Below are 26,792 nucleotides of genomic sequence, written 5' to 3'. Positions count from 1 at the left end.
GTTTTAAAAGTGTTTTTTGGCACTACAAGATACTCCAGGTTCATCTTGTATTTTCCTTGCCCCAGCTCTAGAATCACCGATTTCTTCAAGGAGCCCTGGTTGCTTTTATTGGAGAATAGTATTTAGAAATAAAATCTGTGCCTAAAAGTGCTTGTTGCTACTGGGATATTATTGCTTCTAGTGGACAGAGCTAGGAAATCTGTGCATATACACACATATCTATATTTTATTATATATCTGTGTATCTATGAAAATAAACATGAATAAACATGGATTTACACCAATATCTCTTACTCTAATTCAGCATTACAGGGTTTATTTTATTATTCCTCCTGTGGTGGGCAGACTAATGCCACCCCCCTCCAAAAATGTCCACGTTCTAATCCTTGAAGCCTGTGAATATGTTACCTTACACAGAATTAAGTTTGCATATGGAATAAAGGTTTCTAATCAACTGACCTTAAAATACGGATATTTTTCTGGGTTATCTGGGTGGGCCCAATAGAATTAAGAGTCCTTAAAGGTGGAAGAGGGAGGCCAAAGCGGGAGTCAGAGGTAGATGTGACTATGCAAGAAAGACACGAGAGATGCAACATTTCTGGATTTGAAGATTGAGGAAAGGCACAATTAGCCAAGGAACATGAGCGGCCTCCAGAAGCAGGAAAAGGCTAGGAAATAGACCAAACCCCACAGTCACCAGACTCCTTCATTTTATTCCATTGAGACCCATGTCAGAATTCCAGCTTATGGAAGAGTAATATAAAAAAATTGAATTATTATAAACCACTAAGTTTGTGGTAATTTGTTGTAGCAGTGATAGAAAACTAATACACCCTCAGCGCTTATTTGTAACTTCTTTCTTTGATAGAGAAATCTGGCTGTCACTATCTATAATCCACTTGCTTATTTTTTTCTGCCCCTAGTATAGTTGAAATGTAGTTTCAGAATTGCAGAATCATACCCTTGTAAGAAATATATGTACAAACAAGAGTACAGTGTTTATGTACAGGTCCTTTTTTCGTTATCTTTAAAACAGTATCTAGACAAACCAGTTTTATAAAATAATTAAGTCAGCTCCTTTTCTCTCCTCTTCCTTCAATTAAGTTATACCATACTTGTAATAGCATTAGATTAATTTGCCACTTTAAAACTTTATGTACATGTTTTTGTGTGAACATAAGTTTTCAATTTACTTGGATAAATATTGAAGAGAGGTTATAGGTCATGGTGGCTTTATGTTTAACTTTATAAGAAACTGTAAAACTATTTTCAGATAGAATGTACAACTTTTGTCCATTTTTATTTGTTTCTTTTCCTCTCATTATTGAGTTGTAGAATTTTTTATATATCCTGGATAAGTAGTATTTGTTTTATACATGTATAGAACAAATACTATATAAGCACATATATATGCTTATATACACTATATATAATATTTTCTCCCAGTACATGACTTTTCCACTCTTAACAGTTTCTTTTGATGAGCAGCAGTTTAAAATTTTGATAGAATCTATCTTACCACTTTTATATTGTTATTGCTTTCTGCAACCTGTAGAAGAAACTCTTGCCTACATACTTTGTAACAAAAATATTTTCCCATATTTTCTTCTAAAACCTTTATGGTTTTACTTTTACAATTCGGCTTATGATCCATCTAGAATTAACTTTTGTGTATGTTATGACAAAAAGTTTGAGATTCATTCTTTTTACACATGGAATTTTTGTATATGTTGTCACAAAAGGTTTGAGATTAATTTTTCATTTTTTTCCCACATGGATATCTAGTTATTCTAGCACCATTTGTTAAAAGGCAAATCAATGCAAAATAAAAGTACTCCCTTTCCCCACAGGATTGCTTGGACACTTTTGTCAACAATCACATGACCATATAAGTTTGAGTCTGTTTCTAGATGCTCTGTTCTATTTGAAAGATTTATTTGTCATTCCTGAGATGAGTATCACACTGTCTTGATTACTGTATTTTAATATTGTCCTTAAATCAAGTGATGTATGTCTTTCAACTGTGTTCTTTTTCAACATCGCTTTGGTTTTTCTAGGTCTTTTGAATTTTCACATTAACTTTATAATTAGTCAATTTTTATACCAAAATCTGCTGATGCCTTGAATGTGGTTATATTGAACCTGTAGATCAATTTGGAGAGAAACGGCTTCTTAACGAAGTCTCCTAAACCATGAACATTATGTATTTACCCCAGTTACTTAGTATTTCTTTGATTTTTCCTAAGAGCTTTTGTAATTTTTTGATATCGGTCTTAGTAATTTTTGGGGGGATATGTCTCCTTAGGCAAGGGAAACAAAAGCAAAAATAAACAAATGGGACCACATCACACTAAAAAGCTTTTGCACAACAAAGAAAACTATTCACCCATTGATGAACACTTAGGTCATTTCCATATCTTGGCGATTGTAAATAGTGCTGCTGTGAACACAGGGGTGCTTATATCTTTTCTAATTAGTGTTTTTGTTTCTTCAGCTAAATACCCAGAAGTGGAATTGTTGGCTCATATGGTAGTTCTATTTTTAATTTTTTGAGGAGTCTCCATACTGTTTTCCATAGAAGCTGCACCAGTTTACATTCCCACCCACAGTGTACGAGGGTTCCCTTTTCTCCACATCTTCACCAACACTTGTTATTTCTTCTTCTTTTGATAATAGCCATTGTGACAGGTGTGAGGTAATATGTCATTGTGGTTTTGATTTACATTTCGTTGGTGATTAGTGATATTGAGCACCTTTTAATGTGCTGTTGGCCATCTGTATGTCTTCTTTGGGAAAATGTCTGTTCAGATCCTCTGCCTCTTTTCTAATCAGGTTGTTTGGGTTTGTTTGATTGTTTTTTTTTTTGATGTTGAGTTGTGTGGGTTCTTTATATATTTTGGATATTAACCCCTTACTTGATAAACGATTTGCAAATATCTTCTCCCATTAACTAGGTTGCCTTTTTATTTTGTTGATGTTTTCTTTCACTGTGCAGAAGTTTTTTAGTTTGATATAGTTCCATTTGTATATTTTTCCTTTTGTTTCCATCCATGGATATAAATATTAAATATAAAACTAAAAAACTTTCAGGAAAAAAACCATAGGAGAAAATCTTCAGGATCTAGGACTAAGCAAATTGTTCTTAGACTTGACACCAAAATCATGATACATAAAAGGAAAAATTAATAAGTTGGACTCTATCAAACTTTTAAAATTTGCTCTGCAAAATTTACTCTTAAGAGGATGAAAAACAAGGCACAGACTGGGAGCAACCATTTGCAAACCACATACTAAAGAACTAGTGTCTAGAATTTAAAAAGAACTCCCAAAACACAATGATTAAAAACTCAATCTAGGGACTTCCCTGGTGGTGCAGTGGTTAAGAATCCGCCTGCCAATGCAGGGAACATGGGTTTGAGCCCTGGTCCAGGAAGATCCTACATGCCGCGGAACAACTAAGCCCCTGTGCCACAACTACTGAGCCTGCGCTCTAGAGTCCACGAGCCACGACTGCTGAGCCCACATGCCACAACTACTGAAGCCCATGAGCCTAGAGCCTGTGCTCCACAACAAGAGAAGCCACCACAATGAGAAGCCCATGCACTGCAACGAGGAGTAGCCCCGGCTCACCACAACTAGAGAAAGCCCGCATGTGGCAACAAAGACCCAACGCAGCCAAAAATAAATAAAAATAAATTTTAAAAAAACTCAATCTAATTATAAAATGTGCAAAAACATGAACAGATATTTCACCAAAGAGGATATAAAGATGGCAAATAAGCATATATAAAGATGTTGAATATCGTTAACCATTAGTGACCAGCAAACCATGAGATACCACAACACACCTATCAGAATGGCCAAATACAAAATAGTGATAACACCAACTGCTGTTGAGAATGCAGAGAAACTTGATCACTCATTCACTGGCAAAAGTAATGTAAAAGTGCCTAGCAACTCTGGCAAATAAGCAGTTTCTTAGAAAACTAAACGTGCAACTCCCACACAAGCCAGCAATTGCATTTTTGGACATTTATCCCGAAGAAACAAGAAGTTAAGTTCATAGAAAAACCTAAACATGAGTATTTATAGTAGCTTTATTTATAATAGCACAAAATTGGAAGCAATCAAGATGTTCATGGATGAACAGATAAACTGTGGTACCTCCTTACTATGGAATATTACTCACCAATAAAAAGAGAAAATTATAGAAACATGCAACAACTTAGACAAATATCCAGGGAATTATGCTGAATGAAATAAGCCAAACACAAAAGGTCATATACTGTGTAATTCTATTTATATAACATTTTTGAATTGACAGAATTATAGAAATGGAGGACAGAGTTGTAGTTGCCAGAAGTCAAGGATGGGTAAAGGGATACCGAAGTGAGTATGGCTATAAAAGAGCAACAGGAAGGATCCTTATGGAGATGGAACTGCTTTGTATCAATGTCAATATCTTGGTATTTATACTGTTCTGTAGTTTTTCAAGATGTTACCATTAGGGAAAGTGGGTAAAGGGTAAATTGGATTTTGCCGTATTATTTCTTAGACTGTTATTATTTTAAGATAAAAAGTTTAATTTATAAATACAATTATTTTTGTGTAGTAACCTTGTGTCCTGCGACATTGCTGAATTCACCTGTTAGTTCTACTAGATATTGTGTAGATTCCTTAGGATTTTCTGTGTAAGTAATCATGACATCTTCAAATAGGAACAGTTTTGCATCTTCTTTTCCAAACATTATGCCTTTTATTTTACTTTGCCTTATTGCAATGACTAGGACTTCCAAAACAGTGTTGAATAGTAGTTGTAAAAGTAGGCATCTTTATCTTGTTCCCAATTTAATATCATGGCCAAGCATTCAATACTTTAGCAATGAATAAGACGTTAGCTATAGACTCTTTATAGATACACTTTATCTAATTGAGGAATTCCTTTCTACTCCTATTTATAATAAATATGTATTTAATTTTGTCACATGTCTACATCCATTAAAATTATAATTTCTTTTCTCCCTTGTTATCTCAATATACTGAATAAATGATTGATTTTGGAATGTTAAGCGAACCTTGCATTCTTGGGATAAACCGTACTTGTCATGCTATATTATCCTCTTTATATATTGCTGGATTTGACTGCTAATATTTTGTTAAAGAGTTTCACATGTATATTCATGGGGGATATTTATTTGTACTTCTCATTTATTTATAATGCCTTTGCAGGTTTTGATATTAGAGTTAAAACCACATAAAATGAGTTTGGATGTGTGCCTTCTTCCTCAATTATGCGAAAGTGTTTGTATAAATATCATTCCTTAATGTTTTGATAGGAGTCACAATGAAACCATCTGGCCCTGGAGTTTCTCTGTAGAAAGATTTTTGATATTTCAATTTTAGAAATAGATTTAAGGATATTCAAATTTTCTTCTATCAGTTTAAACTTCAGTCAGTTTTGATAAGTTCTGGCTTGAAGGAATCTGCCAAATTTACTGGCATAAAGTTACTCATAACATCCTCTTGTTATCTTTATTTTCACAGCTTTATTGAGATTTAATTTACACACCATAAAATTCACCCAGTGTATTGGAACAATTCAATTATTTCATTAGATTTATAGAGCTGTGCTCCCATCATGACAATTCAGTTTTAGAATATTTTCATCCCCTTAAAAAGTTCCCTTGTGTCCACTTACAGTTAATCCTAGCTCTCCTATATAATCCTAGGATTATATTTATTCCTAACCTTAGACAACCACGGATCAGTTTTCTGTCTCTAAAAATTTACTTTTCCACTAAGTATTTCACCTGAATGGAATCATACGTATATATCTTTTGTGTATTGCTTGTTTCATTTAGCATAATGTTGTTGAAGTTCATCCATGTTATAGCACATATCAGTAGTTCATTGTTTAAATTGCCAAAAGGCATTCCACTGTGTGGATAAACTACATTATTTTTTACCTATTCACCAGTCAACAGATACTTGCAATATTGTAAGTTTTGAGCTATTATGAACAATGTTGCTATGCTGTATATGTCTTTGAGCATATGTTTTTATTTCTCTTGGGTAGATTTTTATGAGTGGAAATGTTCAATCACACTATAAGTTTAAGCTGAATGTAAAAGAAACTGCCACACTGTTTTCCAAAGTGTGCGTGTGCCATTTTGTATTCCCATCAGCAGTGTATAAAGATTCCAATTTATCCATATCCATACCAACACTTGGTGTAGTCTTTCTTCTGCATAGTATACATTCTAGAGGGTGTGTTGGTATTTTATTTACCATCTTCTCATGTGCTTATTAGCCATTTGTTTATTTTCTTTAGGAAAATGTCTATCTAAATCATTATCCATATCTTTAATTGGGTTGTTTATCTTCTTACTATTGAGTTTTAATTTTTCTTCATATATTCTAGATAAAAATGCTATAGTGGATGTATGATTTGCAAATATTTTCCTCCAGTCCAGGCTTGGCTTTTCATTTTCCTTATGTATTTTGAAGCTCAAATGTCAAGTTTCATGAAATCCAATTTATAAATTATTTTCTCAATTATGGATCATGTCTTTGGTGTTGTATCTAAGAAATCTTGGCCTGACCCAAGACTATAAAGATTTTCTCTTACATTTTTTCTATAAATGTTGCAGGTTTAGGTTTTAAATTTAGGTCTAGGGTCCCTTTGAGTTAATTTTTGTGTTTGATGTGAGGTAAGTCTCTAACCTTTCTATTCCTAGACTGCTGAGTGCTTTTATCATGAAATGTTGATTGATTTTGTCAAATGCTTTTACTGTGTCTGTTGAAATGGTCATGTAGCTTTTGTTCTTTAAGCTATGGTTTATTACATTGATTTTTGCATATTAAACCAACCTTCATTTCTGTGGTAATTTCTCCTTGGTCATGGTATATAATCCTTTTTATGTGCTGCTGGAATCAGTTTGCTACAATTTTGTTGTGGATTTTTTGCATCTAGATTTATTAGGGATATTCTTCTGTAGTTTTGTTTCTTTATGAACTATTTGCTTGACTTTAGTATCAGGTTAATATTGGCCTCACAGAATGAGTTGGGAAGCATTGTAGTTTTTGGAAGAGTTGTGGAAGATTAATGTTAATGTTTTTTAAATGTTTGGTAGTATTCACCAGTAAAGCCATCTTTTTCTGGGTTTTACTTTCTTTGGAGATTTTCAATACTAATTCAATCTCTTTACTTGTTATATGTCTGCTCAGATTTTTCTATTTCTTTTTAAGTCAGCTTTGGTAATTTGTTTCTAGGAATTTGTCCCTTTCATCTCAGTTATCTAATTTGTTTGCATACACATTTCATAGTCTTTGTTTATAATCTGTTAGATTTTGTTTTCCCCTTCTGGCTTCATTCAAGATTCCTCTTTGTATTTGGTTTCTGCAGTCTTAATATGATATAACCAGGTGTGTGTGTGTGTGTGTGTGTGTGTGTGTGTGTGTTTGGTGTTTATCTTGCTTAGTATTCTCAGAGTTTCCCAGATCTGTGGTTTAGGTAACCGTAAATTTTTTAAAGTTCTTAGCCGTTAATGTCTCCAATATTTCTTCTACGCTGTTCTCTCTTTCTGGTATTTCAGTCGCATGTATATTACTCCTTTTGATATTGTTCCATAATTTTTCCATATTTTTCTCTTATTTCTTCTTCCCCTGTCAGAGCCACTAGAAGTTTTTTCCTCATCCTCACTGTGAGAATATTATGGGATTCCTGGAGGAAAACTCCACAAAAGTGTGGAGAGACCCCTATATTTTGGCCCCAGGAATTTTTCACACCCACACAAGTCCACACTGAGCCTCCAACGATTTTTCATAATTACTAGTGAATTAAGTAGTCCTACTGCTGCTGGCTTTCAGCAGGTCTCCTCAAGGTAAGCAGATCTGATTGACACTTGTTACTCCAGATTTTGAAGTGTTTGGTTGTCCTACCACCACAAGTCTCTGAGTCTAAGAAAAGTCATTAATTTTTTTGTCCAGCATTTTCTTATTGTAAGGATGGGAATGACAACTTCTAAGTTTTTTATATGTTAAGACTGAAACCAGGAGTTCCCTGTATTTTTTTTTATTAAGAGAAAATTTATTTTATATTTACTAAGATCTCTACCCTTTTAATAATCTTTATTTCTTCCAGAGTGTCTTAGTTTCCAACCAGTATTATTTCCATTTCGTCTGTAGAAATTCCTTTAGCAGTTCTTGTAGGGAAGGTCTGCTGATGACTAAATTTCCTTAGTTTCCTTATGTATAGAAACATTTTTATTTTTGCCTTCATTCTTGAGGAATATTTTTACTTGATGTAGGATTCTTGGCTGATTATTTGCTTTTGTACTTTAGTTCTTTAAGATGTCCTCCCACTATCTTCTGGTCTCCATAGCTTTTGATTAGAAGTCCATGGTCCACTAGTAGTACACTACCAAATGTAAAACCGATAGCTAGAGGGAAGCAGCTGCATAGCACAAGGAGATCAGCTCGGTGCTTTTTGACCACCTAGAGGGGTGGGATAGGGAGGGTGAGAGGGAGGGAGATGCAAGAGGGAAGAGATATGGGGATATATGTATATGTATAGCTGATTCACTTTGTTATGAAGCAGAAACTAACACACCATTGTAAAGCAATTATACTCCAATAAAGATGTTAAAAAATAAAGAACGAAAAAAAAAAAGTCCATGGCCCTTTGAGTTATTGTTCATCTTTATGTAATGTGTCATTTTTCTCTGGTGTTTTTCTAGATATTTCTCAAAATCTTTGGTTTTCAGCAGTTTAACTGTGATATGCCTAAGAGTGATTTTCTTTGTATTTATTCATCTTTGGATTCATTGAACTTTTTGAGTCTATAAATTTATGCCTTTCATCAAACTGTGGATATTTTGGGGTATTATTATTTCCTCAAATATACTTTCTGCACTTTTCCATCTGGTACTCCATTTAATTAAGACTCTGATCATTCTTCCTGAATTTTTCTCTCTTCTTCAGATTGGATACTGTCTATTGATCTGTCAACAAGTTTTCTGTCTTTCTATGTTATCATCTTTCAGTGAATTTTTATATTTCAAATATTGTGTTAAGTTCTGGCATTTCCATTTGGTTCTTTTTTATAATTTATATTTCACTGATGTGGTATTTTCATTTTTATAAGCATATGTTCCTTTTTATCATTGAGCATGGATATAGTTGCTTTAAAAAATCCTTTTCTGATAATTCAACATCTGAATCATCTTGGACTTGGTCCCCTTTATTATTATTTCTCTTGTTACTGTGTCACATTTTTCTGGTACTTTGTGTCAAGTAATTTTAGATTGTATTCTGGACACATGTTATGGAAATTCTGGATTATTTCATGTTCCTCTAAAGAGGATTGATATTTTGTTTAAGAAGGTATTAACATATTTGGTGGGGCAGGGGTGGTGTGATGAATTGGGAGATTGGGATTGACATATATACACTAATATGTATAAAATGGATAACTAATAAGAACCTGCTGTATAAAAAATTAAATAAAATAAAATTCAAAAATTCAAAAAAAAACCCCATATTTGGATTAAAACTTCAAACTCTGTCTTCTTAATGACAGATCAAATCTCAGTTAAATTATCTTATCCTTAACTGTCCTTCTTGAGGTCTTCTCCACACAGACATAGGGAAGAGTTCAGTCAGAGATTCTAATAGAGATTACATATAGATTTTGAGGCTTATCCTTTGTGGTTTTCTCCTTTACGGAATTTTCCTCTCATTTTGCAGTGTCAGTGTTTGCCTCAAACTTTGTGCTATGATTCTTCAAGCCAGAAGAACTCTTTTGGAATTCTGGTCTTCCCACATGGTACTGACTGCATCTGGCTCTAGGCTAAAAGTCATGAAAATAGGTAACTCATCCTATGCTGTCTCCTTTCTCTAAGAATTAACTCCTAGAATCTGCTTGCTTTTGTTCACTCTACAGAAGTTTTAGGTCATTGTTTCTTGTATTTTGTCCAGAGTTTATAGTTGTTGTCTATGTGAAGATAAGAACTTTCTAGGTCATATCTGGTTTTCCTTTGGTGTTATAATATTGCATAAAACTCATATGAAACCACTTGCTTTCTATCAATCTGATGATCTCATCCCGCATGGGATTTCTACCTGCTCCTTTAAACTGACAGCCACAATCCTTTACTGTGCTACACTGTGATTTGTCTGTGGGACTTCATCAGTATATCAACCAAATTAATTTATCATCATGTTGTTTTTCTGGTCAGTACTACTGTCTTCCCAATTATAAACCCAAACATTTTCACATTGAGAAACCAGGGTGCGGAAGAGGTTTGTGAGAAAAGTAGTCAGCGAGGTCTTTTGAGTGTGATTTAGGATTGCAACTGGCTTCCAATATGACCAGTAAGAAGCCCCCATATTACTGCAGAATAGTCAAAGTGAAAACTATAAAAATGTTTTCAACATTTTTGCCTTTTTTAGAAAATGTCTATCTTTTAGTCGAGTAGCAGACTTCTGCTAAACTCTGATAATATTCCAAGCACTATGCTAGGCTGGGGTTCTCTATTAGTCTGCTTGGGCTGCCATAACAAATTACCACATACTGTCTGGCTTAAGCAGCAGAAATTTATTTTCTTATAGTTCTGGAGGCTGGAAGTCCAAGATGAAGGTTCCATCATGGTCAGTTTCTGATAAGAGTTCTCTTTCTGCCTTGCAGATGGCTGCCTTCTCTCTGTGTCCTAACATGGGAAAGAGAAAGAGTGTGCCCTCTGATGTCTCTTCTTATAAAAACAATAATCCTATTGTATCAGGGCCCCACCCTCATGACCTCATTTAACCTTAGTTAACTCCATGAAGGCCTTATCTCCAAACACAGTCACATTGGAAGTTGGGGCATGAATATTTGAATTTTGGTGGGAGGCAAACATTCGGTCCATAACAGGCTTCAAGATGAATATGGCACAAAGAGCTCTGTTATGTATAATTCTCATGTACCCATCAGAAATAGGCAAATGATCTACAGCAACGAGAGATGTAATATACTAATCTTAACTTTAAAATATGATACAACAAATGCGAATAGAGGGAACTTGACTTGCACATTGAAGTTTTCACTTGGTTCCCACAGATCATAGCTTAGAAGCAGTGCATGTAAGAAAGGTAGAGCTGGAAATCAACCCTCAGTGTATATCCATATTAACCACAGATTAAAAAGCTGCTGTCAGTTTAGATATATATTTACAGGAGTAGAATTTCCAGAATGAAAGAGATGATAATCTTACTGTTCTCTGTCCTTACAAGATGACACCTGGAATATTTTACTTGGTTCTGGGTGCCAGAATTCATGAAGACATAAATAAACCAGCACACACTCAGATGAGCAAATATGATGGGTGAAGAATGAAAAACTATATCATATAAAGAGTGGTTGATGAAAGTGGTCAGAGTGGCCTAGAGAATACAAAACTAAAAGGGCTATAATCTTCACTTTTTAACATGTAAGTGAACAATACATAAATTAAACATTGTACTTTTTGGAGACATAATTAGTTTGATTATAAGGAAGAACACTCAACTCTCAACACTCAGCTCTCTGAAGATGGAATAGGTGGAGTTGGGACATAGTGAGCTCCCTGTCATTAATAGTATGTAAGTACCAACTATATGACTATCAGCAGGGATATTGTAGAAGGAATTCTAGAATCAACTGGGGATTGGACCAGAAAACCTTTCATGGTCCTTCCAACTTGAAGATTCTTAAAGAGTGTGATACATTTTTTAAAATTAATTTTTATTGGAGTATAGTTGCTTTACAGTGTTGTATTAGTTTCTACTGTACAGCAAAATGAATCAACTATACATATACCTATATCCCCTCTTTTTTGAATTTCCTTCTCATTTAGGTCACCAAAAAGTGTGATTCTTTTTTTTTTTAACATCTTTGTTGGAGTATAATTGCTTTACAATGTTGTGTTGGTTTCTTTTTTATAACAAAGTGAATCAGCTATACATATACATATATCCCCATATCTCCTCCCTCTTGCGTCTCCCTCCCACCCTCCCTATCCCACCCCTCTAGGTGGTCACAAAGCACCGAGCTGATCTCCATGTGCTATGTGACTGCTTCCCACTAGCTATCTATTTTACGTTTGGTAGTGTATATATGTCCATGCCACTCTCTCACTTCATCCCAGCTTACCCTTCCCTCTCCCCGTGTCCTCAAGTCCATTCTCTACGTCTGTGTCTTTATTCCTGTCCTGCCCCTAGGTTCTACAGAACCTTTTTTTTTTTAAGATAGTAATCATCTTTTCTTTTTTGTTTAAATTTATTTATTTATTTTTGGCTGTGTTGGGTCTTCGTCTCTGCGCAAGGGCCCTCTCCAGTTGCGGCAAGTGGGGGCCACCCATCATTGCAGTGTGCAGGCCTCTCACTGTCGCGGCCTCTCCCGTTGTGGAGCACAGGCTCCAGATGCGCAGGCTCAGTAGTTGTGGCTCACGGGCCCAGTTGCTCCACGGCATGTGGGATCTTCCCAGACCAGGGCTCGAACCCATGTCCCCTGCATTGGCAGGTGGACTCTCAGCCACTGCTCCACCAAGGAAGACCCTTTTTATTTAATATATATATTCCATATATATGTGTTAGCATATGGTATTTGCTTTTCTCTTACTGACTTACTTCACTCTGTTTGACAGTCTCTAGGTCCATCCACCTCACTGCAAATAACTCAATTTCATTTCTTTTTATGGCTGAGTAATATTCCATTGTATATATGTGCCACATCTTCTTTATCCATTCATCTATCGATGGACACTTAGGTTGCTTCCATGTCCTGGCTGTTGTAAATAGAGCTGTAATGAACATTGTGGTACATGTCCCTTTTTGAATTATGGTTTTCTCAGGGTATATGCCCAGTAGTGGCATTGCTGGGTTGTATGGTAGTTGTATTTCTAGTTTTTATTTTTTTGAATTTTATTTATTTTTTATACAGCAGGTTCTTATTAGTTATCAATTTTATATATATTAGTGTATATATGTCAATCCTAATCTCCCAATTCATCCCACCACCATCGCCCTGCCACACCCACTTTCCCCCCTTGGTGTCCATACGTTTGTCTTCTACATCTGTGTCTCTATTTCTGCCTTGCACACTGGTTCACCTGTACCATTTTTCTAGATTCCACATATATGCATTAATATACGATATTTATTTTTCTTTCTGACTTACTCTGTATGACAGTCTCTAGGTCCATCCACGTCTCTACAAATGACCCAATTCCGTTCCCTTTTATGGCTGAATAATATTCCATTGTATATATGTACCACATCTTCTTTATCCATTTGTCTGTTGATGGACATTTAGGTTGCTTCCATGACCTGGCTATTGTAAATAGTGCTGCAATGAACATTGAGTTGCATGTGTCTTTTTGAATTATGGTTTTCTCAGGGTAATGCGAGTTCTGGGATTGTGGGGTCATATGGTAATGCTATTTTTAGTTTTTTAAGGAACCTCCATACTGTTCTCCATAGTGGCTGTATCAATTTACATTCCCACCAACAGTGCAAGAGGGTTCCCTTTTCTCCACACCCTCTCCAGCATTTATTGTTTGTAGATTTTTTTGATGATGGCCATTCTGACTGCTGTGAGGTGATACCTCATTGTAGTTTTGATTTGCATTTCTCTAATAATTAGTGATGTTGAGCATCCTTTCATGTGTTTGTTAGCAATCTGTATGTCTTCTTTGGAGAAATATCTATTTAGAGCTTCTGCCCATTTTTGGATTGGGTTGTTTCTTTTTTTGATATTGAGCTTCAGGTGCTGCTTGTAAATTTTGGAGATTAATCCTGTGTCAGTTGCTTCATTGGCAAATATTTTCTCCCATTCTGAGGGTTGGCTTTTCGTCTTGTTTATGGTTTCCTTTGCCGTACAAAAGCTTTTAAGTTTCATAAGGTCCCATTTGTTTATTTTTATTTCCATTTCTCTAGGAGGTGGCTCAAAAAGGATCTTGCTGTGATTTATGTCATAGAGTGTTCTGCCTATGTTTTCCTCTAAGAGTTTTATAGTGTCTGGACTTACACTTAGGTCTTTAATCAATTTTGAGTTTATTTTTGTGTGTGGTGTTAGGGAGTGCTCTCATTTCATTCTTTTACATGTAGCTGTCCAGTTTTCCCAGCACCACTTATTGAAGAGGCTCTCTATTCTCCATTGTATATTCTTGTCTCCTTTACCAAAGATAAGGTGACCATATGTGTGTGGGTTTATCTCTGGGCTTTCTATCTTGTTCCATTGATCTGTATTTCTGTTTCTGTGCCAGTATCATACTGTCTTGATTAGTGTAGCTTTGTACTATAGTCTGAAGTAAGGGAGCCTGATTCCTCCAGCTCCATTTTTCTTTCTCAAGATTGCTTTGGTTATTCGAGGTCTTTTGTGTTTCCATACAAATTGTGAACTTTTTTGTTCTAGTTCTGTGAAAAATGCTATTGGTATTTTGCTAGGGATTGCATTGAATTTGTAGATTGCTTTGGGTGGTATAGTCATTTTCACAATGTTGATTCTTCCATTCCAAGAACATGGTCTATCTTTCCAACTGTTTCTATCACCTTTAATTTCTTTCATCAGTGTCTTATAGTTTTCTGCATAAAGGACTTTTGTCTCTTTAGGTAGGTTTATTCCTAGGTATTTTATTCTTTTTGTTGCAATGGTAAATGGGAGTGTTTCCTTAATTTTTCTTTCAGAATTTTCATCATTAGTGTATAGGAATGCAAGAGATTCCTGTGCATTAATTTTATATCCTGTTACTTTACCAAATTCATTTATTAGCTCTAGTAGTTTTCTGGTAGCATCTTTGGGATTGTCTACATACAGTATCATGTCATCTGCAAACAGTGACAGTTTTACTTCTTCTTTTCCAGTGTGTATTACTTTTATTTCTTTTTCTTCTCTGATTGCTGTGGCTAAAACTTCCAAAACTATGTTGAATAATAGTGGTGAGAGTGGGCAATCTCGTCTTGTTCCTGATCTTAGTGGAAATGGTTTCAGTTTTTCACCTTTGAGAACGATGTTGGCTGTGGTTTTGTCATATATGGCCTGCATTATGTTGAGGTAAGTTCCCTCTATGCCTGCTTTCTGGTGGGTTTTTAACATAAATGACTGTTGAATTTTGTCCAAAGCTTTTTCTGCATCTACTGAGATGATCATATAGTTTTTCTCCTTCAATTTGTTAATATGGTGTATCCCATTGATTGATTTCTGTATATTGAAGAATCCTTGCATTCCTGGGATAAACCCCACTTGATCATGGTGTATGATCCTTTTAATGTGCTGCTAGATTCTTTTGCTAGTATTTTGTTGAGGATTTTTGCATCTATGTTCATCAGTGATATTGGCCTGTAGTTTGCTTTTTTTTGTGACATCACTGTCTGGTTTTGGTATCAAGGTGATGTTGGCCTCATAGAATGAGTTTAGGAGTGTTCCTCCCTCTGCTATATTTTGGAAGAGTTTGAGAAGGATAGGTGTTAACTCTTCTCTAAATGTTTGGTAGAATTCGCCTGTGAATACATCTGGTCCTGGGCTTTTGTTTGTTGGAAGAGTTTTAATCTCAGTTTCAATTTCAGTGCTTCTGATTGGTCTGTTTATATTTTCTATTTCTTCCTGGATCAGTCTCGGGAGGTTGTGCTTTGCTAAGAATTTGTCCATTTCTTCCAGGTTGTCCGTTTTATTGGCATATAGTTGCTTGTAGTAATCTCTCATGATCATTTGTATTTCTGTAGTGTCAGTTGTTACTTCTCCTTTTTCATTTCTAATTCTGTTCATTTGAATCTTCTTCCTTTTTTTCCTGATGAGTCTGGCTAGTGGTTTATCAATTTTGTTTATTGTCTCAAAGAACCAGCTTTTGGTTTTATTGATCTTAGCTATTGTTTCCTTCATTTCTTTTTTATTCATTTCTGATGTGATATTTATGATTTCTTTCCTTCTGCCAACTTTGGGGGTTTTTTGTTCTTCTTCCTCTAATTGCTTTAGGTGTAAGATTAGGTTGTTTATTTGAGATGTTTCTTGTTTCTTGACGTAGGATTTTATTGGTATAAACTTCCCTCTTAGAACTGGTTTTGCTGCATCCCATAGGTTTTGGGTCATCGTTTTTTAATTGTCATTTGTTTCAAGGTATTTTTTAATTTCCTCTTTGATTTCTTCAGTGATCTCTTGGTTATTAAGTCGTGTATTGTTTAGCCTCTATGTGTTTGTATTTTTTACATATTTTTTCTGTAATTGATATCTAGTCTCATAGCATGTGGTCGGAAAAGATACTTGATACAATTTCAAGTTTCTTAAATTTACCAAGGTTTGATTTGTGACCCAAGTACTTGAGAAAAAAGTGTATTCTGTCTTTTTTGGATGGAATGTCTTATAAATATCAATTAAGTCCATCTTGCTTAATGTATCTTTTAAAGCTTGTGTTTCCTTATTTATTTTCATTTTGGATGATCTGTACATTGGTGGAATTGGGGTGGTAAAGTCCCCTACTATGATTGTGTCACTATCGATTTCCCCTTTTATGGCTGTTAGCATTTGCCTTATGTATTGAGGTGCTCCTATGTTGGGTGCATAAATATTTACTATTGTTATATCTTCTTCTTGGATTCATCTCTTGATCATTATGTAATGTCCTTCTTTGTCTGTTGTAACAGTCTTTGTTTTAAAGTCTATTTTGTCTCATATGAGAATTGCTACTTCAGCTTTCTTTTGATTTCCACTTGCATGGCATATCTTTTTCCATCCCTTCAGTTTCAGTCTGTATGTGTCCCTAGGTCTGAAGTGGGTCTCTTGTAGACAGCATATATATGGGTCTTGTTTTTGTATCCATTCAGCCAGTCTATGTCTTTTGGTTGGAGCATTTAATCCATTTACATTTAAGGTAGTTATCAATAATGTGTTCCTATTACCATTTTCTTAATTGTTTTTTGTTTGTTTTTGTAGGTCGTTTCCTTCTCTTGTGTTTACTGCCTAGAGAAGTTCCTTTAGGATTTGTTGTAAAGCTGGTTTGGTGGTTTGAATTCTCTTAGCTTTTGCTTGTCTGTAAATTTTTAACTGTCTCAGTCGAATCTGAATGAGATCATTGCTGTGTAGAGTAATCTTGATTGTAGCTTTTTCCCTTTCATCACTTTAAATATGTTCTGCCACTCCCTTTTGGCTTGCAGAGTTTCTGCTGAAAGATCAGCTGTTAACCTTATGGGGATTCCCTTGTATGTTATTTGTTTCTTTTCCCTTGCTGCTTTTAATATTTTTTCTTTGTATTTAATTTTTGACAGTTTGATTAATATGTGTCTTGGCGTGTTTCTCCTTGGATTTATCCCGGGTGGGATGCTCTTTGCTTCCTGTACTTGATTGACTATTTCCTTTCCCATATTAGGGAAGTTTTCAACTATAATCTCTTCAAATATTTTCTCAGCCCCTTTCTTTTGTTCTTCTTCTTCTGGGACCCCTATATTTCCAATGTCTGTGCGTTTAATGTTGTCCCAGAAGTCTCTGAGACTCTCATCAATTCTTTTCATTCTTTTTCTTTATTCTGCTTTGTGGTAGTTATTTCCACTTTTTTATCTTCCAGGTCACCTATGCGTTCTTCTTCCTCAGTTATTCTGCTATTGATTTCTTCTAGAGAATTTGCAATTTCATTTATTGTGTTGTTCATCATTGTTTGCTGTTTAGTTCCTCCAAGTCCTTGTTAAACGTTCCTTGTATTTTCTCCATTCTATTTCCAAGATTTTGGATCATCTTTACTATCATTACTCTGAATTCTTTTTCAGGTAGACTGCCTACTTCCTCTTCATTTGTTTAGTCTGGTGGGTTTTTACCTTGTTCCTTCATCTGCTGTGTATTTCTCTGTCTTCTCATTTTGCTTAACTTACTGTGTTTGGGGTCTCCTTTCTGCAAGCTGCAGGTTCGTAGTTACCATTGTTTTTTGTGTCTGCCCCAGTGGATAAGGTTGGTTCGGTAGGTTGTGTAGGCTTTCGGGTGGAGGGGCCTAGTTGCCTGTGTTCTGCTGGATGAGGCTGTATCTTGTCTTTCTGGTGGGCAGGAGCACATCTGGTGGTGTGTTTTTGGGTGTATGTGAACTTATTATAATTTTAGGCAGCCTCTCTGCTAATGGGTGGAATTGTGTTCCTGTCTTGCTAGCTGCTTGGCATGGGGTGTCCAGCACTGTAGCTTGCTGGTTGTTGAGTGGAGCTGGGTATTAGCATTGAGATGGAGGTATCTGGGAGAGCTTTCGCCATTTTATATTACGTGGGGCCAGGAGGTCGTTGGTGGACCAATGTTCTGAACTTGGCTCTCCCACCTCAGAGACTCAAGCCTGACACCCAGCTGGAGCACCAAGACTCTGTCAGCCACCTGGCTCAGAAGAAAAGGGAGAAAAGAAAGAAAGAAAGAAAGAAAAATAAAATAAAGTATTAAAATAAAAAATATATTATTAAATATAAAATATTAAAAAGTAATAAAAAATAGAAAGAAAGAGAGAGCAACCAAACCAAAAACAAATCCACCAATGAAAACAAGCACTAAAAACTATTAAAAAAAAAAAAAGGACAGACAGAACCCTAGGACAAATATTAAAAGCAAACCTGTACAGACAAAATCACACAAAGAAGCATACACATACACACTCACAAAAGGAGAAAAAGGAAAAATATATATATATATATAAGTAGGAGTGCAACCAAATCAATAAACAAATCTACCAATGATAATAAGCTGTAAATACTAAACCATGATAAACATAAAATCGGAAACAAGTTAGATGCAGAAAGCAAACCCGAAGTCTACAGTTGATCCCAAAATCCACCACCTCAATTTTGGGATGATTCATTGTCTATTCAGGTATTCCACAGACGCAGCGTACATCAAGTTGATTGGGGAGATTTAATCTGCTGCTCCTGAGGCTGCATGGAGAGATTTCACTTTCTCTTCTTTGTTCGCACAGCTTCTGGGGTTCAGCTTTGATTTGGCCCTGCCTTTGCTTATATGTCGCCTGAGGGTGTCTGTTCCCCACCCAGACAGGACGGGGTTAAAGTAGCAGCTGATTATGGGGCTCTGGCTCACTCAGGCCAGGGGGAGGGAGGGATACGGAATGCGGGGCGAGCCTGCAGTGGCAGAGGCTGGCGTGATGTTGCAACAGCCTGAGGCACGATGTGTGTTCTCCTGGGGAAGTTGTCCCTGGATCATGGGACCCTGGCAGTGGCGGGCTGCACAGCCTCCCGGGAGGAGAGGTGTGGATAGTGACCTGTGCTTGCACACAGGCTTCTTGGTGGCTGCAGCAGCAGCCTTAGTGTCTCATGCCCATCTCTGGCGTCCGCGCTGTTAGCTGCAGCTCGCGCCTGTCTCTGGAGCTTATTTAGATGGTGCTCTGTATCCCTTCTCCTCGCACACCCCAAAACAATGGTCTCTTGCCTCTTAGGCAGGTCCAGACTTTTTCCTGGACTCCCTCCCAGCTAGCTGTGGTGCATTAGCCCCCTTCAGGCTGTGTTCACACAGCCAACCCCAGTCCTCTCCCTGAGATCTGACCTCCGAAGCCCAATCCTCAGCTCCCAGCCCCACCCGTCCTGCCCAGCCGGTGAGCAGACAAGCCTCTCAGGCTGGTGAGAGCTGGTCGGCACCGATCCTCTGTGCGGAAATCTCTCTGCTTTGCCCTCTGCACCCCTGTTGCTGCATTCTTTTCCATGACTCCGAAGCTTCCCCCCTGCCCACCCCCTATCTCCACCAGTGAAGGGGCTTCCTAGTGTGTGGAAGCTTTTCCTCCTTCACAGCTCCCACCCAGAGGTGCAGGGCCTGTTCCTATTCGTTTTTTTTTTTTTTTCTTTTAACCTCTTTATTGGAGTATAATTGCTTTACAATTGTGTGTTAATTTCTGCTTTATAGCAAAGTGAATCAGGTATACATATACATATATCTCCATATCTCCTCTCTCTTGCGTCTCCCTCCCACCCTCCCTATTCCACCACTCTAGGTGGTCACAAAGCACCGAGCTGATCTCCCTGTGCTATGCAGCTGCTTCCTACTAGCTATCTATTTTACCTATTATTTTGTCTCTGTTTTTCCTTTTATCTTTTGCCCTACCCAGCTACGTGGGGAGTTTCTTGCCTTTTGGGAAGTCTGAGGTGTCTGCCCACATTCAGTAGATATTCTGTAGAAGCTGTTCCACATGTAGATGTATTTTTGATGTATTTGTGGGGAGGAAGGTAATCTCCATGTCTTACTCCTCCACCGTCTTGAAGCTATCCCCGAAGATCCTACTCCATCCAAATTGGGAGGAAATCAACTGTGCTGTGCATCTGGAGCCAGCCTCACCGTGGAAGGTAGATTGCAGCTCCTCTCATGCTTCTTGGCACCAGGTCTGGAGAACGGCTGCCATTCATTTTGTAAGAAAGCCAGCAGCATGTAATGTTTATCCACAGATCATATCTTAAGTGACATCCGGTTTCTTCAAATACTGCTATTTTCAACAGTGTTTTAAACACTCATGATAGTGCCTGCTAAATGATCACAGGTGCTGCAAGGACATCTTCATAAAGATGTACACAAACGTTGACCACATAGATTTCTCTGAGGTGCAGCCAGCCCTCCTCCATTCTCCGCTTCCCCAGGAGTGTGATTCTTAAGAGCACCAAAAAATTTTCTTCTCTATAAAATAATCAAGAGCTCTCATTTAAGTATTAAGCAATTTTGATGGATTTCATATGAAATTGTATTTACTCATTGGGTACACTGAGACAAAATTAAACCATGAATGCAGTCCTTTCCTGCTATATTTGTTATTTGTACTGGAGCTATTCTTTATCACTAACCATCTTCACTAGTGGGTGTGATGCAAGTCCACTTATATATCACATTTTATTGCCCCATGAGAGTACTCAGTTGATTAACAAGTATTTTTGAGAATTAATTCTATGCTTAGCACTAGATAGGTTCTGTGAAGTAATAGAAGTTTCAGACAGAGCCCCTGCTCCTAAGGATTTCCATTGTCTTTAGGAAGTCTGTAGGGCACAAAAGCCCAGGTAAATGAACCAGGCTCTAGGATTTCTCATAGGGAAGGTTGATATAGGTGAGAGTGGTCAAGGGTACAAAACATGAGCTAACATGTCCTAGACTGAACTTGTATCTATCACCCCTTGAATACCTTTCTTATGTCCCTATCTCAGTGAATGGAATCACTTTGCATCAGGTTTTCCAAGCAGAGATTTGATAGTCATCTTTGATGCCACCCTATCCCTCTATCCAAATCATCAAATCTATTGGTAGATAATACCAATTTTACCTTTATCTCTTAAACATTTTTTCTCTGTTATATCTGCCACCACCATAGTCAAGTCTGCTTGGAAAACTGCAGCTTCTTCTAAGTGATCTCCCTGTCTCTCCTTATCCTATTCATTCTCATTTCATGACCTTTCTCAACTCCAGCATGAGGGTGTTACTCTTCTACTCAAATAGTTTCATTGGTACCTTTGTCTCTAAAGGATTTCATACTCCTTGATATGGTACTAAAAGCCCTTCACAATCTGGACCCAGTCTCTTTCTCCAGCATCATATCTTGCCTCTTTTATCCTCTATGTTCTTGCCATACTTAAATCATTTAAAATCTTCAGCTTCCTTCCCATGTTCTTGCTTGCCTTCAGGCCTTTTAGCATTCTAGCTCTTTCCACATGGAGCACTCTTTCCCTTGTGCCTGGAGAAAACCAAAGTATTTTTCATGTCTCCTCTTAGATGTTATTTCTTTTGAGAAACTATTCCTGACCACTCCCTTCCTAAATCTGGGTTTTGTTCCTTTCCTCTGTTGTACTAATACCCTGTATTTTCCACTACCATATGACCCTTTCCATACTGCAGTGTAATGGCCAGCTCTGTGAAGATAGAGACTTTAGCAGTCTTATTAATGTGTATCTAATTATTAAAACTTAACACATAGTAGGCAATCAATAAACAGTTGAACAAATGAAGGTAAGACATACCAGGCATAGAGGGAGAACATGCAATAGCAAAGGCAAATAGATTGAAATAAGCATGGTACATGTGTACTAGGAGAGTAAGCAGGGAGGGCATGTTGCGTGAAGTGAGAAGAACTGCCTGATAGCAGTCAAGAGTATGTGTGTGACAAAGCACCGAGCTAGAAGTGTGGGATAGGGAGGGTGGGAGGGAGGCAGACGCAAGAGGGAAGAGATATGGGGATATATGTATATGTATAACTGATTCACTTTGTTATAAAGCAGAAACTAACACACCATTGTAAAACAATTATACTCCAATAAAAATGTTAATAAAATAAAATGACACAGATTAAAAAAAAAAGAGTGTGTGTGTGTGTGTGTGTGTGTGTGTGTGTGTGTAATCAAAGTTGGAGAGGCAGAGTAGGAGCAGATTATGAAAGACCTTGAATGCCAGAGTGAAGAATTTCAACTTAATGAATAAGGCACTAAGAAATTCTGTGAACAAACACCTTTAAATCTCTGCTTTAGGCCCGCAAATATCTGCTTTCTACATACTGCTCCTCATGAAGATTAGGGGGAAAAAGCAAGAGCAACACCACTTAGTAGTAAGTTAATCTTAGATGAATTGTATCAGCCATTTCTGAGGTATAATTTAGAATTCACCAATTGTAAGCATACAGTTCTGTGAGTTGTGACAAATGCACGTAGACATGTAACCACCACTACAATCAAGATAAATAACATTTCTTTCACCCCCAAAAGTTCCCTCAGTCGCCTTTGAAGACATCCTATACTTCCAGCCCTGGTCCTGGCAACCACTGATTTGTTCTCCATTACTGTAGTTTGCCTTTTCTAGTATGCCATATAAATGAAGTCATAAAATATACAGCCTTTTAGGTCTGGCTTCTTTCACTTAGCATAATATCTTTAAGATTCATCTATGTTTGTTACATCTGTCAGTAGTCTGTTCCCCTTTCTTGCTGAGTAGTATTCTGTAGTTCAGGTGTAGCACAATTTATTTATCCATTCACCAGTTGATGTGCATTTGGAATGTTTATAGTTTGGCACTACTATGAATAAAGTTGCTGTGAACATTCAACTAGCAGTGGTGATATGCTTGCTGAGCCCCTCAACTCAGACTAAAGGTTCCTGGCAAGAGCTGAATGGGTCCTGGAAGAGACTGTTGGACCAAGAACCCATCAGGGCTTACACTTCTCTCCCCCTCCACCCGGTCTAATTCATCAGTATTATTATAAGGATATTGTTATTGGTGACTACAAGTTGAAAAAAAAGCAGTGATTTCTCACTTCTCTTCTGAAGATTTTTGTGCATACAGATATATTGTAGCCACTCAAATATTTGCATCTTCTCTCTCTCCCTCCTGTTTTCTGCATTTTCCTATTTAAATTTATTTTCCCTCTTTCTCTACCTCTTTTCTCTTTTCTCCTTTTCCTCCTCTCCTTATCTTTTCCATCTATCTTTCCCTTTCCTTATTATCTTCTTTTTGTGTCCCTTCCATTTCCTCTTTCCTTCCCTGTCATATTCTAGCATAGTAATTTATATTTACAAAATGTTTAAATCAAGGATGTAGCCAATTTACATGAGCTGTTACATACCATAAGCATTTTGTGCACTGCCAACTCATTTTATTTACTTGTTTTAACTGTGAGGATACTAAGCACTCAGTCCAATTCCTGTTATATGAGATCACATCAGTCAATTACACCTAATTTCCTGTAGTGATTCTGAGAATTTCAGCTGGATAGAGCTTTTATGTTTTGCTTTAAAGTACGCAAGTGTTGATTCCTATGCCGCATACCAACGCCAACCCTTCCTGGCCCCCATTAAAACTCCTATGTTTTGACAAATTGGAGTCATTAGTATTTCAGCCCTCTAAAATAGGTTTAATCATTCAGGCGGTGATGTTCTATGTTCAAACTTTTGTATTAACAAACTCCCCCTTTTCTTCTTCTTGTTAAATAAGAACCTGATATTTAAGCATCCTAGATTAGTGTTACAGGTGCACTTTCAGCCCACCCATGAGGATCTGTGCTCAGATTCTCATGTGTAATTCCAATGAGCATTAGGGAGAATAAAGAAGTTCATTTTATAGTTTTATTAGAATTGCCCCTTTTGTACCTAGGCCTTTTTTCACAAGACTTTGGCTTAAGAGTCTGTGCTAGTTAACTCATATTCTCTTTCCTTTCCCAGGGTCATGAAGCCCTTTCTAAAAATGAAATGTGGAGGGGGGGTTTACTGTGGTCCAGTCCTGTTAGCTATGAGTGGGGAAGCACGAGAGTAAGGGGGAAGTGAAAAGGGGCTGCAGGGAAGTGTGGTCTCTAGGGTATGCAGGTAAATAATACACGTGTCATTGAACCAAATCAGAACATCACCACCTTGGGAAATAGCTTTAGGGAGGAAGGATAGGTGAAAGAAAGTGGGAGGAAGAGAGAAGGGACAAAAGAGAGGGGAAAGGAGTGGGAGGAGGACACAATGTAGAAGGAAGATTCAAAAGCAGTTTCTACCTTCTGTTCTTCCTCAAGAATTCTCATTTCTAGGCTAAGGTAGCCAAGGCCTCTGAGCAGTCCCTTTCCTGCATGGTCTCCAGACTCTTCAGCATCTTCCTCTCTCCCGTTTAGATGCATTTTAGTTTGTGGCTGCTACCCAAATGTTCCCCCCAATCCTGTTATTTTCATTGAACATTTCAAGTACAGGTCTGCCGCACAGAGCTGGGCTATGCTATCACTCCCTTGTTTCTGACTCTATCTTTCTATTAATGCAGATGAAGATGGATTTAGTTTTCGGTGCAGCCACAACACACAACTGAATAATATTGAGCTTACATTCCCTGAAAACCCCTAAATCTTTTTCATGTGTGTTGCTGCTTAGCCACATCTCATCCTTTGCTTGTACATCTCGTTGTTTTTGGACCCAAATGCAGGATTTCACATTCATGTTTGCGAACATTTAAAAATTATTTTTGACGCATGTATTATTAAGCTTATTTCAGAGTTATTTTGAAAATAACTCTCATCAATTCTGCAGTCAAGTAAATGTCCTATTTTGTTTTGTTTTCATTCTGGAAATTAATTTTCAGAATGAAGGCACAGATAATTAGGCATTCAAGGGCATTTAGATTTTCAAAATTCATCTTTAAAATGTAAATGTTCTCAAATTTAACCTGTTGACAAATAACAGATTTGAATTCTTCATTTTGCTGTCTGTTTCAGCCTAAGGTGGGAAAAAAGTGGCATATGCATAGTCTGTCCCCAGCCTCCTAAACTGGTGCAATACTGCAAAAATAACCACAGTCCCTCGTTGCTGGGCAATGGACAGCGTCACAAATCAAACTCCCTTCATTTTTGCATCTACTTATCTCGCTTAATGTTGAGACGGTCACAAACAAGGTACTTGTTATATAAATGAGATTGTTAATGTATTTCAGGAAATTTTTAGATCTTACTTCGTGTTTATGTGTACTTTCTGTGTTTTTAACCTTGGAAGAGATACAAATTATTTACAGCCAAAATTAAAATTACATTAAAAGAACTCTATCTAACCTTATTACCTTGTGATAAACATGAGCCTTAGAAAAGCCTCTCTGTTGATGTTTTCCATTTGAATGATTTCCAGCAGATGACATTAAGTTATAAGGTGATGTATTTATAAAATCACAGAATGGTCTTCTTATTTTAAAGGAAATTCAGGTTGTTGTTACCTTTTATTTTTCTCCCTAAACTCTGAGGGAACACAAATTCAGTGAAAACTTTCTCAATCTGGGATGCCTAATTTGTACATTTCCAGTTCTGCTCAGTTTATGTCTAGTCCTGTATATCTGCTAACAATACTATTCAAGAACATCTTTCAAAAGTATCATAAGTTATGTCCATTATCAGTTATAATACCTATATTATGTATGGCATATCAACATTCAGTCCAAAGACACCATTGCCTCTGAACAGATTGTTTTTTCTGCAATTAGGTGCTGTGTACTAAGCTAGCTAAGAAAATAAGACTTGACCCCATATACCAAGGCTCTATTTAGCAGCACTGTTGTGAAGGTAAATGAACAAAATGGATCTATGAGCACTTTGGAGGAAAGGAACAATAGTGCAATATATAGATAAAAAATTATAATAAAAATAATAACAGTCATCAGATCTGGCCTAAGGGAAATTGGAGAGCAGAAGTAAAAGCAATTTCACAAACCTCATATAACTATCTTCTTCTTTTTGTTGTTGTTGTTTTCTTTGGTTTCCATGGTGAACTGTATTTGCATAAAAGGCTCACCATTTGGATTAACTGCCCCCATTAGTCCAACATTTCACTCCACCTCGCTATCCAAAAGCTCCCTACCAATTTTCCATTTAACCAAATATCCAAATAAATGCAACTAAACAGCTAATTCGTTCAGAAAAATGGTCAAAATAAGCATTAAGACTTGACTATCTCAAGATGATTTTGAAGAAGTTGAGCAGAAGATAGCCCTTGAAATGATACTGTAGGTAACATGGCCAATTGTGCAAACTATGAATGGGTTTCTTCTGGTACAGTTGGCAACTTTAGGAAGAATAGGTTGGCAGTGCCAAAACAAGGAAAATTGGCAGAAATAAGTGTTGTAGGAAAAGTGGAAATTTGATGCTTCTGATGATTATTCTTCTTTATCATATTTAAAATTGTAATATTGCCTATTTATGAATTGTAAACTAACTATATGAACTATAAATGATGCACACTATATATATCTAATATATAGTAGATGTGCATCGTTTATAGTTCATATATACATGTATATATACATATATAAATATATATTTCCTCTGGCTTTTTTGCTTTACCTATTTGAACTAGTG

The 26,792-nt window shown here is 36.7% G+C and overlaps 1 protein-coding gene and 1 long non-coding RNA gene across 13 annotated transcripts in view; one reads left to right on the top strand and one right to left on the bottom strand.

The window, feature by feature from the left end:
* LOC309652040 overlaps positions 1–26,792 on the bottom strand; it is a 655,586-nt gene that overhangs the window by 225,570 nt on the left and 403,224 nt on the right. The gene's annotated exons all lie outside the window — the stretch shown is intronic.
* The window catches only part of IGSF1 (immunoglobulin superfamily member 1), a 456,826-nt gene that overhangs the window by 392,104 nt on the left and 37,930 nt on the right, over positions 1–26,792 (top strand). Inside the window, exon 1 of one of the 12 annotated variants that reach the window (XM_082445229.1) lies at positions 1,137–25,346. The exons of the other annotated variants lie outside the window; for them this stretch is intronic. The gene's annotated coding sequence lies outside the window, so the exon portion shown is untranslated. Of the gene's footprint in view, positions 1–1,136; positions 25,347–26,792 lie in introns of those variants that run through there. 12 annotated transcript variants of the gene reach the window in all.

This window comes from Balaenoptera physalus, assembly GCF_965194825.1.
Source record: "Balaenoptera physalus genome assembly, chromosome: X".
NCBI classification, from domain to species: Eukaryota; Metazoa; Chordata; class Mammalia; order Artiodactyla; family Balaenopteridae; genus Balaenoptera; species Balaenoptera physalus.
This window is presented reverse-complemented; position numbering and strand designations above follow the sequence as displayed.